Here is an 18,512-nt window from a genome sequence, read left to right on the forward strand (position 1 = left end):
AGGGTTCCAGTGCGGCCTCACAGGTGGGCGTGGATTTTGATGGACACAAGTTCCAGAGTGAGGAACACCAGTGCCGATTTGAGGCAATTAAGGGATGGTTGTTCCTGAAGGAAAGGAGGGTCCAGTTGAGGGACAGAGAGTATGCCGAGTTTTAGGAGGAAATTGCCAGGAGGCAATGGACTCAGCTTGTGTCACCCATGACTAAGTATGATCCAAAGATAGTCATGGAGTTTTATGCCAACGCATGGCCTACAGAGGAGGGAGTCAAAGACAAGCGCTCTTGGGTGAGGGGCCAATGGATCCCCTTCGATGAGGATGCCATTAATCAGTTTTTGGGACATCCATTGGTCTTGGAGGAGGGCCAGCACTGTGAGTTTAGCCAGAGGAGGAGTCAGGCCTCAGGGTTCGACAAGGAGGCCATCAGCCAGTTGTTGTGCATTCTGGGGTAGAACTTTGCCCGAAGCGTGGCCAAGAGACGGGTGCGGATCATGTGCACTATCATGACCACCCTCACACAGATTTGGATGACGTTGCTGCTCAACAACATTCTCCCCAACGACCATAATTCCGACCTCCCCCTGCCGAAGTGTTAGCTAGTCTACGCCATCCTAACTAAGGTGAGTATCCATGTGGTCTAGTTTATCTTAGACACTATATATCAGTTTGTAGGGATCATGCCTCCTAGACACCCAGTGGACCCGGAGAAGTCCAACAGGGCCCTAGGGTTTCCTGCTTTGATCACAGGCCTTTACCAATTCTATGGGGTGCCGGTCAATCCTACCAAGCTTATCCGGGCCCCCATCAGCAGGGCTTTCATAGAGAAATATTGCATGCCTAGGCAGGTGCAGGGTCAGGCACTGCAGAAGCACGAGGAGGACTAGCAGTAGCCAGTTGTAGGTGCACTATCGCCCCCTCTACAGGAGACATCGTCCCTGGGGTCCATCTCCGCTCACCTGTGGAGGTTAGAGCTTCAAATGCACAGGTACATGCAGCATGTGACTAGCCAACAGGCAGCTAATCACAGGGTCAGGTGAAGCTAAACAGGACCTTCTATCGGTACACTATGCACTAGCAGAGTCAGAACACCAGTCCTTTCCTGTGGCCTACCCCCGAGCAATTCGGGGCCACATTTGCCTGGCCTGAAGATGCGCCCGATTTTGAGACAGGGACAGGACCCGTAGGGGCCCCTAGGGACGATGAGGGAGCTCAGGAGGATGATGATATGGCTAATGTGCTGGATTTCTTCACTTGAAGAGGCAGAGTTACACGACCGGGGTCGTCAAAAATTGTGATTTCATTTTTATTTAATGTTATTGCTTTCAGTTTTTATTTGTTACCTCATTTCGGTAAAATTGTACTTTATGTTATTGCTTTTAGTTATTTGTTATCTCATTGCGATAAAACTGGACTTTATGTTATTGCTTTCAGTTGTTTGTTATCTCATTGTGATTAACTTTACTGCTTCTAGCATATTGTCGCATTTGCATTGTGATGGTTTGTTTGAAACAAAAAATAATAATAATAAGGGCCTTGTGTATTGTTTTCTTTTCATTCACATGCCTTTTGTTCCTTTGATAAAGTGTAATCTCGGGAAACAACATTGCCCAGATACAAATTTTTCCTATAAAAACTAAAAAAAAATAAACAAAACAACAAAGAAAGAAAACTAAAAAAAAGGCAACACGCTTTTGAAAAAGAATGACCGCCAATTTTCTTTGGAAAATTCACGGATCGAAAAACAAAAGGTTTTTGAAAAAAAGAAATGTGCACCTGAAGGGTGAACACAATGAAAGATTTTCCTGAAATGCCTAAAATGGACTCGAATGTGTGCGTAACTTGATAAAAGAGCAATTTTTGAAACACTGGTTCAATCTGAATGGGGAAACAAACCCTGAGCCTTAGTGTTTACATGACCACAAAACTTTATGTTTAAGTTTCCACATAGATGTCTGCTAAGACCAATTTTGCATGAATTTCTAATCATCATCATCATATGCGTGTCGTGGAAATGATTTGGGGCATTCCCTTATTCCCGAGCAACCTGCTAAACAGACATCCCGACATACATCATGTCCTGCCATTTGCCGGCCTTTTGAGCCGAACGTCCACTTTTTGGCAAGGAACCTTGACCTAGGACGGAAATTTCCAACCTTACCCTTGGAAGAAAGAACAGAAGGATCTTCTAAGAGAAGCTTCCTTTACCTTGGGTTATAAATGTGCATCAAGAGAAAAGAAAAGAAAATAAAAGAAAATCAATCAAAGATTGAAGAAAAACAAAAGAAAATAGAAAAGTAAGAAAGAAAAGAAAAAGAGAGGTTCTTTGACCCAGACAATGTCTGAACAATGCGCAGAATTGTCGAAAGAGAAAAAAGGAAAAAGAATGGTAACAGTAACCTGGTTTAAAGCCTGAGGGAGATGCGAAGTAGTCACCTGCTTAGTTTCAAACCAAATCTTTGTGTTTGCTTTTGTTCCGCAACGAACCAAAGAGGAAAGGAAACAAAAAGGGGAAAAACCCGAACGACCAAAGCCAAATTTCCCACCAAAAATCCAAATTCCTAAAAGTCTTATCGATCCATGATTGTGCATATTATCTTTGATTTGATGGGAAATGATTTACAAAGTCAAATCATGACACAACTATAGTTTGGAGTTAGGATGAAACACTTGCCTGTGTGAGATTTTATACACTTTGAGCGGTTTTCCTCTTTTCAATTGGACCCAGTGTTTTCTTCTAAATGCTCTTTTAGAAATGAAATGCGAATGTCCCAAATCTCATTTGTGGTTATGAGAAATTCTATCAGCATGCCTTCATTCCCCAATAGTCACATTATTTTTCTTCGGAAATATGTGTTGTGCTGATCGATTTGGGGGTTTTGTTTATATGAGTGTGTTCACGTTTTAGTAAAATAAAATTTCGAGACTATCAAGTCCGTTGCCCTGTAGAGACAATCAAGGTCATTTGCCTCTTTTCGAAGACTTCAATGTCTTTCGACCAAGACTATCATTGTCTTCTTTGCCTAGACTATCAAGTCTGTTGGCCTGCAGAGACAATCAAGGTCATCTGCCTCTTTTCGAAGACTTCAATGCCTTTCGACCAAGACTATCACAGTCTTCTTTGCCTTCTAGACTATCAAGTTTTTTGGCCTGCAGAGACAATCAAGGTCATCTGCCTCTTTTCGAAGACTTCAATGTCTTTCGACCAAGACTATCATAGTCTTCTTTGCCTTCGAGACTATCAAGTTCGTTGGCATGCAGAGATAATCAAGGTCATCTACCTCTTTTCAAAGACTTCAATGTCTTTCGACCAAGACTATCACAGTCTTATTTGCCTCTGAGACTAAGAGGTCTGTTGGCCTGCAGAGACAATCAAGGTCAATTGCCTCTTTTTCGAAGAGTTCAATGTCTTTTGACCAAGACTATCACAGTCTTCTTTGCCTCAAAGACTATCAAGTCTGCTGGCCTGCAGAGACAATCAAGGTCAATTGCCTCTTTTTCGAAGAGTTCAATGTCTTTTGACCAAGACTATCACAGTCTTCTTTGCCTTCTAGACTATCAAGTCTGTTGGCCTGTAGAGACAATCAAGGTCATCTGCCTCTTTTCAAAGACTTTAATGTCTTTTGACCAAGACTATCACAATCTTCTTTGCCTTCTAGACTATCAAGTCTGTTGGCCTACAGAGACAATCAAGGTCATCTGCCTCTTTTCGAAGACTTCAATGTCTTTCGACCAAGACTATCATAGTCTTCTTTTCCTTCGAGACTATCAAGTCCGTTGGCATGCAGAGATAATCAAGGTCATCTACCTCTTTTCGAAGACTTCAATGTCTTTCGACCAAGACTATCACAGTCTTATTTGCCTCTAAGACTATCAAGTCTGTTGGTCTGCAGAGACAATCAAGGTCAATTGCCTCTTTTTCGAAGAGTTCAATGTCTTTTGACCAAGACTATCATGGTCTTCTTTTCCTCAGAGACTATCAAGTCTGTTGGCTTGCGGAGGAAATCATGGTCACATGCTTTCTTTACATTTTCAAGACTATCAAAGTCTGTCATTATGTGAAGACAATCATGGTCATTTGCTTTCTTTACTTTTCCAAGGCTATCAAAGTCTGTTGTCTTGCGGAGACTATCAATGTCTTCCGCCCTTTTCATATTTGCAAAGACCATCAAAGTCTTTTGTTTCAAAGACTATCAGAGTCTTCTGTTGAGACTTCAATGTCCCTCTCTACTTTGCAAGACTTCAAGGTCTTTTATTGATATACCTAATGCCTTTTATAGTCCTTTTTTTGACCGGTTTCACCGCTGGGGCTTCCGCTAGTGGCCGGTCGGATGGTGAGATTGCTCGAACGAAATTAGTGTCTTTATCTTTACTTCCCTTTTATTTCCAATATAAGATAAGTAAAGAGGGGCAACTGTCATACCCTATTTTTTTCCGGGGATGATCATTTGCAAACATTTGGATTCTTGCCAGCCGAATTGAGCTGCTTAACACCAATTGCCGCATAATCCGTAAGGTTTTTCGACGTTTTGGAAGGAAATATGAAAAATACCCAAACGAGGGCAAAAGAGTCACTTTTGGGGCATTTTTCAGCCCGTGGGATCACTAGAAAGCTTAAGGCTGAAGTAACCAGCTCGCCTAGGAGAGCAAGGTTACTTCTGGAGGAAGCAAGCAGCTCGCCTGGGCGAGCTACTATGCAAACTCCTCCCCTTATTTCCTATAAATAGGCGTGAGGGGGTTGAGGAGAAGGGTCCAACATCATATATTGAGAGATTTTGAGTAAAATTAGTGAGAAGAAGGAGAAAGAAGAAGAAAAAATGAGGCCGAGGCGCTTCTGAGACGTTTCTGTGTTTGATTCAGTGATCGTTCTTCACCGTTCTTTGTCCATTCTTCATCATTCTTCATTCATCGACCAGTTAGTTTTTATTTTTGAAGTTGTCAATTCATTCTATGCACCCTTAGGGGTCCACTCTTGCTTTTCACATCTTCATCTTTATTCTTCTACCATCAGTGATCTTATTTCTTTGGGTAAAGCGAGTTTTGACCGATTAATTATGTCGTAATCTCATTTTTATCATTGTAAAGCGAGTTTCCACCAATTAATTGTGTCGTAATCTCACTTAATCATTGTAAAATAAAAATTCAACCGATCATTTACTTCACAAGTCCTCTTTTAATGAGTTTGAAAGTAACCAAGAGAAACCAAAGTTAAAATCAGTACATAAACAAGATTTCATCCACAAAAATCGCTTGAATCTGTTCAAAGGTCCAACGTCTTAACGGTCTCTTTTACTTTTATCGGTTAAAATGAACCTTTTAAAAGTTTAAAATCAACCGTACGCGTAACTTTCTTGCTCTAAAGAACTATGTATGTATGAGTTCCTCATCACAATTGAGGATACATAGGAGCAAGACACATGCCCTTGTCGACCCCAAAAAGATAAAAAAAAACATAAAAAAAGGGAAAATAAAATAAATATTGAAGTCATGATTTTGCACATTTGATTAAAGGTTATCGTGACGGACGCATGGAGTGCTAATATCTTCCCACACGTAAACAACTCTTGAACCCTTTTATTCTTAACATTCATAGATCCCTTTTGGTTTTCTCTAACTTTTTCCTCAAATAAACGTTGGTGGCGACTCCGTGCATTTTCCTTCCTTGGAAGACGCACCAGTGAGTCTCGCATCGCCCTCCCGCCGAAGGATAGGTTGTGATGTAGCTCCATGTGGAGCTTGTAAGCCTTGGATCTTCTTCATCAATGGAGTCCCTTGCTTCTTGAAGATCATGGCAGCGGAATGGAGAAGGAAGAAAGATGATTGGAAATGCCACTTCAAGGAGAAGATGACTCAAGAAGAAGCTCACCACCATAGGAAGCCATGGATAAGAGCTTGAAGGAAGAAGAAGATGAGTGGAGGAAGAGGAAGAGAAGGAGCACAAAATTTTGTGGCTCAATTGAGGTCTGAACTTTGAAGTGTAATTTTTCAAATGATCAAAGTTGAAAAAATGCACACACATGGCCTCTACGTGTCACACAAAATTGGAGGTAAATTTGAATTTCTATTCAAATTTCACTAATTATGATTATTAAATTTTAGCTATGGTTCAGCCCACTAATCCAAGATCAAGTCCAAGATTCTCCACTAACTGTGCTTAGGTGTCGTGAGGCATGTAAAGCATCAAGGACATGCACAAAGTGTGACTATATGATATGACAATGGGGTGTAGCAAGCAAATGCTCACCTCCCCCCCTAAAATTTAATTGGATTGAGCTTCTCCCAATTCCATTAAATTTATTTCCCAACACACACATCAAATATTCACTTAGTACATATGAAATTACAAAGCTACCCCTAATACAAAAACTAGTCTAAGTGCCCTAAAATTCAAGGGCTGAAAAATCCTACATTTCTAGGGTACCCTCCCTACATTATGGAGCCCTAAATACAAGGCCCAAAAATAATGAAACCTTAATCTAATATGTAGAAAGATAAGTGGGCTCATACTTAGCCCATGGGCCTGAAATCTACCCTAAGGCTCATGAGAACCTTAGGGCCTTTTCTTGCATCTCTGACCCAATCTACTTAGAGTCTTCTATCCAATGCCCTTATGGGGTAGGATTGCATCATTCCCTCCCCCTTCAAAAGGATTTGACCTCAAAACCTAAGGTTCTTGAAACTCTGGGCTTTTTTCCTCAACACCTGTAAAAAGAACAAAAACATATATATTAGTGGTGTTTGGTATGTTGAAGTAAGGTAAGATCTGAAAACCCATTTCTTGGGCATCTTCCCATGAAGGAACATGGTTCCTCACCAACTCAATGAGTGGTGCTACAAGTATAGAAAAATATGGGACAAACCTTTTGTAAAAGTTTTGTTAAGTCATGGAAGCCCCAAATTTTTCTTATACTTGGTGGAGTGGGCCACTCAGGAATGACCTTTATTCTCTTAGGGTTCATGGGAACCCCTTGATCACTATTTAAAAAATTAAGAAAAGTAATGCAATAAAACATACCCTTTACTGTATTTTCATGTTGATTATTCCTATAAAAAAGTATGACAAGCCTAAGGTGTCCCATATGAGTACCTAAGTTTGTATTGAAACTAAAAAGAAGAGCATACCTACCTAATGAGTCCCTATGTACACAAATCATGAAGATGTAGGGTGGACGAGTGATTTTACAAAAGAGGGTTGGACCACTCAAAACATTCATCATACCACCTATTTTAGGGATTTGGTGCCTAATAATACATATTTTTGGCACCAACAAAGCTCAAGGATTTAAGCTCTTACGAACCAAACCCTCATGCAACAACACCTTTACTTGAGGAATAAACTCAAGCCCAAGAGGTGTGGTAAGGCTAACAAGTATCTTTTTACAAATGAGAAAATGTGGAGGTTGCCTAAGAGGGGAAATTTCTTTAATATTTTTCTTTATTTCAAAATGTCTTTCCTTCTTAGCTAACCTCTTGGAGGAGACACTTACCTCTTTACAGATTTACCAGAAGCCTCTGTCATGGCTGAAGAACATCAACACAGGGTTACCCTTGAAGATTACTCCAGTAGTTCTGTGCCGCAATTCTTTACAAGTATTGCACGGCCAGAAGTCCAAGCACATAATATAAACTATCCTTATTCTTTGATTCATGGCCTCCTCAAATTTTCTGTTTCCGGAAGGAAACTCCATCCATAGGCCACCTATCTTTAATGGTGAGGGTTACCACTATTGGAAAACCCGTATGCAGATTTTCATTCAAGCCATAGACTACAACATTTGGGAAGCAATAGAGTTAGGACCTTTCATCCCTACCATAGTAAACGAAAGTACTTGTGAAACCAATGTGAGTGCTTTAGAAAAGCCTAGAGATCAATGGTCTGAGGAAGATAGGAGAAAAATTCAATACAATCTTAAATCCCAAAATATCATCACTTCTGCTCTAGGAATAGATGAATATTTTAGAGTGTCAAACTGTTCAAATGCCAAGGAGATGTGTGATACACTACAACTTACTCATGAAGGCACCACTGATGTAAAAAGATCTAGAGTCAATACCCTTACACATGAATATGAATTATTTAGGATGAACCCTAATGAGAACATCCAAAGTATGCAGAAAAGATTCACACATATAGTCAATCATCTTGCCTCCTTAGGAAAAACCTTTCCTAATGAAGATTTAATTAATAAAGTTTTGAGATGCTTAAGTAGGGAATGGAAGCCCAAGGTAACTGTCATTTCTGAAAGTAAAGATCTTTCTTCTATGTCTCTTACCACTTTGTTTGGCAAATTGCAGGAACATGAAATGGAACTTCAACGACTTAATCAAAATAAAGAAAATGATAAAAAGAAAAGAAGCATAGCACTTAAAGCCTCCTCATCAATGCAAGAGGAAAATGAAGATGAAGAATCAGAAGATGAAGAAGACTTCTCACTCTTTGTGAAGAAGTTTCAAAAATTTGTCAAGAAGAGAAGAATCGAGAGGCATCAAAACTTCAACAATGGAAAAAGATGTCAAGAAGACTCCCAAATTCTTAGATTCTACAAATGCAACCAACTTGGTCACATCAAAGCAAATTATCCCTCAAATGAGGAATGGCCTGAGAAGAGTGATAAGAAAAGGTATGAAGAAAGAAGGACCAAGAAGGCTTACATTGCATGGGATGACAATGACTCATCCAATGGTTCAGAGAAGGAGATCAACCTTCTAACCAAGGACTATGAGAGCGATGAGAACATCTCTCAAGAAGATTAAGCAAAAAGCAAAAGTATAACTTCCATCTTTGAAGATCTAGGCACTTAAATCATGAAAAAGGTAACATCAAAACCATTCTCTTTTAAATTAATTTGGTTGAAACTTTCCTTTCAATTAACTTGTTATATGATGACTAACAAAATTTTATTTGTTTGTCTTGATTGATTGAAATTGTGAGTATGTGTTTTATATGTTTTTATTGAGTTAATTTTCTTTCTCAAAGCATGAAGTTTCTTTTTAAATATTTGATAATGTCTATGATCTTTATTCTTCAATACTTGTGTTGATTTTGATATAATTGAATATATACATGACTAATTTTTTTTTAAATGATCATGCATGATTTTGAATGTGATATGTGAATTACTTGCTTAAGGTTCTTTCATAAAGTGTTTTCAAAAATTTAATGTTATATATATTTATTTTTTAAAAAGTATTTTGATTTTCATTCAAATTCATTTTTCCCTTAAGAGTCATTCAGCATTTAGTTTGACTAAAATGCTCTTTGGTAATCGATTACTACAATAGTGTAATCGATAACAGACAGTCAGGAAGAGTGTAATCGATTACCAAATGCTGTAATCGATTACAACGCATCCCTACTCCTATAAATTCAGATTTCAAAATCAGAAATCTGCAACCCTTCATTCCTCTCATGAACCCTTGTTCCCAATTCATATTTCTGTCATATCTTGCTTATTTCTTGTCCAAATCAAGTCCCACAAAGCTCAAAATTCTTCTTTTTTCATTCTCTTTCACTTCAACCGATTGAAATTTCAAATAACTCCCTCAAATGGCGAAACCATCAAAAAAGCGCAAGGGTTCTTCGAGTCGAAGCCAACGGCACTCCGAGGCTCAGGAAACACAGATTCCCTCCTCCATTTCCTCTTCCTTGTTGTTCTCATAAGAAGAACAATGGATACAATTCACAAACCTTTTCTCCTCTCATTCCATTATCGATCCTAAGTTCATAGACATGGATTTCTTTTCCAATGAGAGTTTTGAATGCATTTAGGCATTTCAGAACTCAAATCGCATTCCTTTTATGTCTTTGAAATTGCCTGTTTATTCTGAATTAGTTAAAGCTTTTTATTCTAACCTCGAAATTCAAGAAAGCACTTTGATTTCTGAGGTTTTTGGGATAAAAATGGTCATTGACCAATCCCTATTCTATGACTTGACCCAATTATCTAGTGAAGGTGTACCATTTGAAGGTGCACTAAATGATGATTGGAAATTTGATTTCTCTGTGCATGATGCCCGCCAGTTGGTTTGCACCAACCAAGCGAATATGACCGGAAGGCTGCTTGTCGGTTCATTGGCTTTTGAAAACCGCATCCTTCACTATCTTATTGTTTGTATTTTACTTCCAAGATCTTCAAACCTAGCACAGGTTTCTGAAGAAGATCTTATAGTTATGTGGGCTTTCCATAATGGTCGACAAATTGATTGGGCACACCTAGTCCGGTATCGCATGCATAAGGCATTGTGATTAAATGCTCCTTTGCCCTATCCTCATCTAGTCACTCTTTTCCTTCAACACTTTAACATCCCTCTTGATTATGAACCTTATGTTCCAATCAAGAGATCCTTCTTGATCGGTGCTGTTGTGATTGCAACTTTTGGTTACCGCAAAGAGCGTGATGGCTCTTGGGTAAAAAAGGGTGCTCAACCCAATGATGATGAAGGACACTTACCAATAGGATAGGATTCCTCTCTCCTTCAGAGTATTTGGGACAGGTTTGATGGACTTCAAACCTATGTTGGTTAAAGGTTTGATGCTTTGGAACAATAAGTGGGCATGCGATTTGACGAGATGGACTCAAGGATCACCAAGGTTGAAGGAGATGTCACTTTCATTCGCACATGCTTTGATCTACCACCACCACCACCACCATCATCTTAGATTTTATTAATTTTTAGTATTATTAGTACTTTGATTTCAAGCCGTGTATTTGGCTATGTCTTAAAAACACTTACTAGCATTTTTTCTTCCTGCATTAGTAGTTTTATTTGGTTATTATGAATGACTTTCTGGATTATATGACATATTATAAAGTATTATCTTTCTATTTCGATGAATGGTTAAGTTATCTTGTTTGATTCTTTTCTATTCTCTTGTATGATTAGTCATTTATGTATGTTTTTATATTTTTTACAGACTTTGGCTTTTTATTGAAGCCAAAGGGGGAGAGAAAATAGGGATTAAATCAAGAAATCATATAATTAAATAACTTAATTTCAAGTGAATCTTAAACTCAAAAACAAAGGGGGAGAATATGGAGAATTAAGTGAGTGATCGACTAGGAAAAAAAATGTGTATGTGTTTCTTGATTTCAGGGTTGTCATCATCAAAAAGGGGGAGATTGTAGAAGCAAGCTTCATGATTATGAATCAAGTAGTTTTGATGATGACAAAAAGCCCAAAAGAATGATTTCAAGATTGAGTCAACAAGTTCAAGATCAAGATTAATTTCAAGATTCATTAGAAGAAATCTAGAAGATTCAAGATTCAAGAGAAGTTGATTTCAAGATTCAAGAAAAGACATCAAGAAGAATCAAGAATCAAGAGAAGAAATCAAGAAGCAACAAGTCAAGACTTCACAAGGGAAGTATTGAAAAGGATTTTTCAAAAACCAAACATAGCACAATTTTGTTTTACAAAAGAGTTTTCTCAAATTTTTCTAAGTTACCAGAGTATTTACTCTCTGGTAATCGATTACCAGTTTCCTGTAATCGATTACTAATGATAAAATTTGATTTCAAAAAAAATTTAACTGAATTTGCAACGTTCCAAATGATTTTTAAATGGTGTAATCGATTACAATATATTGGTAATCGATTACCAGTGTATCTGAACATTGAAATTCAAATTCAATTGAGAAGAGTCACATCTTTTCATAAAATGCCTTGTGTAATTGATTACATGATTATGGTAATCGATTACCAGTGACAAGTTTTGAATAAAAGCTCAAGAGATATAACTCTTGACATGATTTTCTCAAGGTTATAACTCTTCCAATGGTTTTCTTGACCATACATGAAGAGTCTATAAAAGCAAGAACTTGACTTGCATTTACAACAACTTCTTGAACAACTTTTTGAGAAACCTTTAAACCTTTATAACCTTTACGATTCTTTCCTACTCATCTTTCTTCTTCTTCCTTTTCCAAAAAGCTTTCTAAGTTTTCTGTTTTCCAAACCTTGTTCTTCTGCAAGTGAAAATTCAGCAGAAAACAAAAGTGTGCTATATCTTTTCATTCTCTTCTCCCTTTGCCAAAAAGAATTCAACAAGGACTCATCGCCTGAATTCTTTTTGTGTCTCTCTTCTCCCTTTTCCAAAAGAATAGAGGGACTAACCGCCTGAATTCTTTTGTGTCTCCCTTCTCCCTTTCCAAGAGAATTCAAAGGACTAACCGCCTGAGAATTCTTTTGATTCTTCCTTTTCCCTTAAACAAAAGATTTCAAAGGACTAACCACCTGAGATATCTTTTGTTTCCCCTTACAAAGATTCAAAGGACTAACCGCCTGAGAATTCTTTGTCTTAACACTTTGGAGGGTACATCCTTTGTGGTACAAGTAGAGGGTACATCTCTTGTGGATCAGTTCAAGTGGAGGGTACATCCACTTGGTTGTTCAAAGAGAACAAGGGAGGGTACATCCCTTGTGGATCTTTGCTTGTAAAGGATTTTACAAGGTTGAAAGAAATCTCAAGAACCGGTGGTTGCTTGGGGACTGGATGTAGGCATGGGTTGTTGCCGAACTAGTATAAAATTCTTGTGTTTGTCTTCTTCTTCCCTACACTTTTTAATTTTCGTTGTGTACTTTACTTTTACACTTTACTTTTGTTTAAGTTACATATCTTGTTAGTAAAGCCTAATTTAATCTAGTAACATTAAGAAGGATAAGTTTTAATTAGTCAAGGTACATTAATAATTAATTCAACCCCCCCCCCTTCTTAATTATTCTGAGGCCACTTGATCCAACATGCACCACTCAAAACATTAATCATACCACCTATTTTAGGGATTTGGTGCCTAATAATACGTATTTTTGGCACCAACAAAGCTCAAGGATTTAAGCTCTTACGAACCAAACCCTCATCCAACAACACTTTTACTTAAGGAATAAACTCAAGCCCAAGAGGTGTGGTAAGGCTAACAAGTGTCTTTTTACAAATGAGAAAATGTGGAGGTTGTCTAAGAGGGGAAATTTCTTTAATATTTTTCTTTATTTCAAAATGTCTTTCCTTCTTAGCTAACCTCTTGGAGGAGACACTTACCTCCTTACAGATTTACCAGAAGCCTCTGTCATGGCTGAAGAACATCAACACAGGGTTACCCTTGAAGATTACTCCAGTAGTTCTGTGCCACAATTCTTTACAAGTATTGCACGGCCAGAAGTCCAAGCACATAATATAAACTATCCTTATTCTATGATTCATCTGATACAGGGAACCTATTTCATGGATTACCAAACGAGGACCCTTACGCACACTTAGCAACATACATAGAGATTTGTAACACCATAAAGATTGCGGGAGTATCGGACGATGCCATCAGACTCAACTTATTTTCATTTTCTTTTGCAGGAGAAGCCAAGAGGTGGTTCCATTCATTCAAAGGAAACAGTCTGAAGACGTGGGAGGAAGTTGTTGAAAATTTTTTGAAGAAATACTTCCCCGAGTCAAAGACTGCAGAAGGGAAGGCTGTTATTTCATCATTCCACCAGTTCCCTGATGAGTCCTTGAATGAAGCATTGGAGAGATTTCGTGGTTTGTTACGAAAGACTCCCACTCATGGGTTCTCTGAGCCAATTCTATTGAACATGTTTATAGATGGGTTGAGACCACAATCTAAGCAGTTGTTAGATGCTTCAGCAGGAGGGAAGATAAAGATGAAAACCCCTAAAGAGGCAACTGAATTGATTGAGAATATGTCTACTAGTGATCATGTTATCCTGCGTGATAGAGTGCACCAACCCACCAAGAAAAGCTTATTGGGGTTATCATCACAGGATGCTTTGTTGGTACAAAATAAGTTGCTCTCTAAGCAACTTGAAGTCTTAACAAAAACACTTAGTAAGTTGCCAACTAGACTGTCTACTAGTCAACCTTCACATTCTTCTATTTTCCAGGTTGCAGGTTATACCATTTGTGGTGGTGCTCATGAATCAGGCCATTGCATTTCCATTGAAGAGCATACTCAGGAAGTTAATTACATGGGAAATCAGTAGAGGCAAGGATACAACCAAGGAGGATTTTCAGGTTTCCAGCAAGGTCCCTACAATCAGCAAGGGCAATGGAGATCACACCCTGGCAATCAATTCAACAAAGACCAGGGTGAACCTTCGAACAGGCCACTACAGTAAGGGCCAAATCTTTATGAGAGGACTACAAAGCTGGAGGAGACTCTCACTCAATTTATGCAAGTCACAATGTCTAACCACAAGAGCATGGAGTCAGCCATCCAGAACCTTGAGGTCCAGGTGGGACAGTTAGCTAAGTAAATTACAGAGAAGTCATCAAGCAGTTTTGGGGCAAACATTGAGAAAAATCCCAAAGAGGAATGCAAAGCTGTAATGACCAGAAGCAGAAGGCCTGTGTTAGCTGAGAATGAGGGTGAGGTTACTGTAAAGGAACCAGTTGTTGTGGAGGATGTTATTGAGGTGGAAGATGATGAGAAACAAAAGAGGGAGACACCAATAACTATTAGTGAGAGGAAAATAAAGAGTGATAGAGAAAAGGAAAATGAGAGAGAAAAAGAAAAAGAAAAATAAAAAGAGAAAAATGAAAAAATTGAAAAAAATGATGAGAAGAAAAAAAGTAAGAGTGAGTTAGCAAGAGAGAAAAGAAAGGAAGTAGCTTCTGATGAGGGAAAAGAGGTGCCATACCCTTTGGTACCTTCCAAGAAAGACAAGGAACACCATCTGGCGAGATTCCTTGATATTTTCAAGAAACTGGAAATTACTATGCCTTTTGGAGAAGCTCTACAACAAATGTCGCTCTACTCTAAATTTCTAAAAGACATGTTGACAAGGAAGCACAAGTACATTCATCAGGAAAATATAGTTGTCGAGGGTAATTGCAGTGTTGCGATCCAGAAAATCCTTCCACCGAAGCACAAAGACCCTGGGAGTGTGACCATTCTTTGCTCAATAGGTGAAGTCACAGTGGGAAAAACTCTCATTGACTTGGGAGCCAATATCAATCTAATGCCACTCTTCATGTGCAGAAGATTGGGAGAGTTGGAAATCATGCCTACTAGGATGACTTTACAATTGGTTGACCGCTCCATCACCAGACCATATGGAGTCATTGAAGATGTTTTGGTCAGAGTAAAACATTTTACCTTCCCAGCAAACTTTGTTGTAATGGATATCTGTGAAGATAATGACATTCCCTTAATCTTGGGAAGGCCATTTATGTTAAGTGCAAGTTGTGTAGTTGACATAGGAAGAAAGAAACTGGAAATGGGCTTTGAAGATCAGAGGATCAATTTTGATTTATTTGAATAAGACAAGCCTGTGCCAGATCAAAATGTTTGCTTGTAGGTGAAGGAGGTTGAAAATGAGGTCCTGAAGGTGAGGGCCAAATATGATATCACCCATTGAGGTATATGTGTCAAGCTAATGACGTTAAAAGAGAGCTTCCTGGGAGGCAACCCAGTTCTGATTTCTTTCACTTTGTTTTTCTTGCATTGCATAAGTTGGAACTTGCTTAATGATGATTGAAAAGGGGAATATCAGCTTGTACTGAATTATAGATATTGGGGTTTGTTTTAAACTTCAGGAGGAAGTGGACTGAAAATAACTTAGAAATTTGTTTTTAGAACAGTCCACTCGCTAAGCGCATAACTCGCGCAGAGCGCATCACTTTAGTGCGCTAAGCAAGTATTGATGGCACTGAGCGCTCAAATCCTTGTTTCTCAAGCTGATTGGGCATGCTAAGCGGGCCATGAGTGAGCTAAGCCTAATTCAGTTCGGCTTGAATTGGGCCAAGCAAGTGTCTAACTCACTAAGCGCATCATGCTTGCTCGCTAAGTGCAGTATACCTGCGCTGAGCCCTATTCAATTCGGCCTTTCATTGGTTTAGTTGAGCTAAGCGCGGCCCATTCACACTGAGCCCAATTCCATGCGGCCTGAATAGTGCTAAGCGAGCAACCACTCGCTAAGCACATGCACCCCTCTGTATACATGATGCATTAAATTCTCTAAGCCAGCCCTGAGCCCAGCTTAGCGAGAGTTGCAGGAATTAACATCTGCATAACTTGCTAAGCGCAATGATTTGCGCTAAGCCCAGTATAAAAAAAATTGAATTTTAAAACTGGGCTCAACATGTCGGCCCGCTAAGCGAGAAATTTGAGAAACCCAAACGTCTCTCTCACTCGCTTAGCGCGCTGACTCGCTAAGAGAGTTGGTCGAAAACTATTTAAGTTAAGTGTAACAGCAATTACACTTACAGTTCTCTTTGAGGTTCTATTATTATTATTAAATTCTGTTCAGTTTTTCCTTTTCACTAATTACTTAGAATTTGTTGCCATTAATTCATGCATGCTTAGTGCTTGATTAATTGTCTCTGCGCTTAATTTACGTTCATGCTTAATGATCGTTCATGATTAATTGGTGTATGTGTTGCTTAATCACATAATGAATGTCTTATGTTAAATTTCGCTTAGTAATTTAATTTAGGGTTGGATTAAGTGGTTGAACTGATAAAGGATAAACTCTCGTAACCTAGGATAAGAGACTTGCTTGTGAATCAAGGGGAAGCAACATGTTTTAATTCTGCTATTTTCAAATTCACATCTATTCGCTATTTAATTTACAAAAACAACAACCCCCCCCCCCCCCAATTCGTTAATATTTTCCTACTATCTATTATGAACATTTGGTTTATCATTGCTCGTTGGGAGATGACCTAGGATCACTTCCTAGTTACTACATTTTAATGTTTATTTGATTCGGGTACGGCCTCGATCAAATTTGGCGCTGTTGCCGGGGAGCAGTGATCCAAAGGTTCATAATAGCTAGTGATTCGTGTTTTATGTTTAGTTGTTTTACGTTTACTTCTTTCGTTTAGTGTGTTTGTGTCGTGTTAGTGTGGTATTAGTATGTTGTGTTAGTGCGTTGTTCTGTTTTATTTGATGTTCTGTTTTGCAATTTAGTAGTACCCCTTGTTCAGCGTTTCCCATGTTTCAGTTTTATGTTTTGCCATGAATAGTGCATATCGACGAAATTAGAGACTGATTTTGTGTTACTGTTCACACAGCATTACATTAGCGATGATTGTTTACAATTTAATTGGCGATTTTTGTTTTGATGGTTAGGGTTGTTATTTTTAGCTGAATTTTTGTGTGGTAGGTTATTTTGATTCATATTTTGTGTGAAAAATACCAAGAACACTTGGTGTGGCTGGATTTGAGAGATTCAAAAAAAATTGAGAACTTGTGTTTAGCAAAACTTCAAACGACCATAACTTTTGCTCCGGCTATCAGAATAACTATTATTATATATGCATTTGGGGTAGAAAAAAATTTCCCATACCATGGCAAACTTCTGAAGTTGGTTGGGAACTCCCAAACTTCAAAAATCAGCCGTTTACTAAGTTTTTTTTTTTATTTTTTAAGTATTATTGTCCTATTTTTCTAAACTTTGCTTAGGTAGTTTTCATAGTTAGACTTTGAATTTTTGTTTGAAAATTTTTGTGCTATCTTTTCATGATTTTAGGGTGTTCCTCACAAAATCTCAGCTCATTTTGATATCATTTGAGTATAGTTGTAGTTTTACCCCCTTGTTAGGTGCTTGTTGAGAAACACATTATTTGCTGCATATAGTGCATGACTAGGGGCAATCCAGGCAATTTACAACCCTTTGATCTTGAAATAGATAGAACCTTTCATAGATTAGTTAGGCATAGTGTGCATCCTGATCATTCTGTGCATTTTGAGCATTCTGAGTATTCAGTTGCTAGTGATTCTGAATATTCTGATTTTAAGCATTTCACTACTAATTTTTATACTGAGAACATGGCTCAACCTCCACCTCGTGAGAGGACTCTTAGAGAGATGGCTGCACCTGATTTCACTTGTGAAAGCTTGTGCATTCAATATCCTGATGAGGGTGTTCCATATGTTCTCAAGACTGGACTAATACATTTGATGCCCAAGTTTCATGGTCTTGCAGGTGAAGATCCTTATAAGCATCTTAAGGAGTTCCATATTGTTTGTTTCACCATGAAGCCCCCTGATATCCTAGAAGATCATATCTTTCTAAAGGCTTTTCCTTATTCTCTGGAGGAAGTGGCAAAAGATTGGCTATACTACCTTGCTCCCAGGTCTATTTTCAGCTAGGATGACCTTAAGAGGGTGTTCTTAGAGAAATTCTTCCCTGCATCTAGGACCACTGCCATCAGAAAAGACATTTCAAGCATCAGGCAACTTGGTGGAGAAAGCTTGTATGAGTACTGGGAAAGATTCAAGAAATTGTGTGCAAGCTGCCCTCACCACCAAATTTCTGAGCAACTTCTTCTTCAATATTTCTTTGAGGGACTTAGCAACATGGAGAGGAGTATGATTGATGCTGCCAGTGGTGGAGCTCTTGGTGATATGACTCCTACTGAGGCTAGGAATTTGATTGAGAAGATGGCTTCTAACTCCCAACAATTCAGTGCAAGAAATGATGCTATTGTTCTTAGATGAGTCCATGAGGTGGCCACAGATTCATCTTCATCTACTGAAAATAAAAAGATTGAAGGAAAACTTGATG

At 38.5% G+C, this 18,512-nt stretch overlaps 1 non-coding gene across 1 annotated transcript; it reads right to left on the reverse strand.

Moving 5' to 3' along the window:
- Positions 1–18,151: 18,151 nt before the first annotated feature.
- Positions 18,152–18,258, reverse strand: LOC112997846 (small nucleolar RNA R71). The gene has a single exon (XR_003262914.1). It is a non-coding gene; the product is annotated as a small nucleolar RNA R71 (small nucleolar RNA).
- Positions 18,259–18,512: the final 254 nt, after the last annotated feature.

Source organism: Glycine max, chromosome 1 (assembly GCF_000004515.6).
Source record: "Glycine max cultivar Williams 82 chromosome 1, Glycine_max_v4.0, whole genome shotgun sequence".
Lineage (NCBI taxonomy): Eukaryota > Viridiplantae > Streptophyta > Magnoliopsida > Fabales > Fabaceae > Glycine > Glycine max.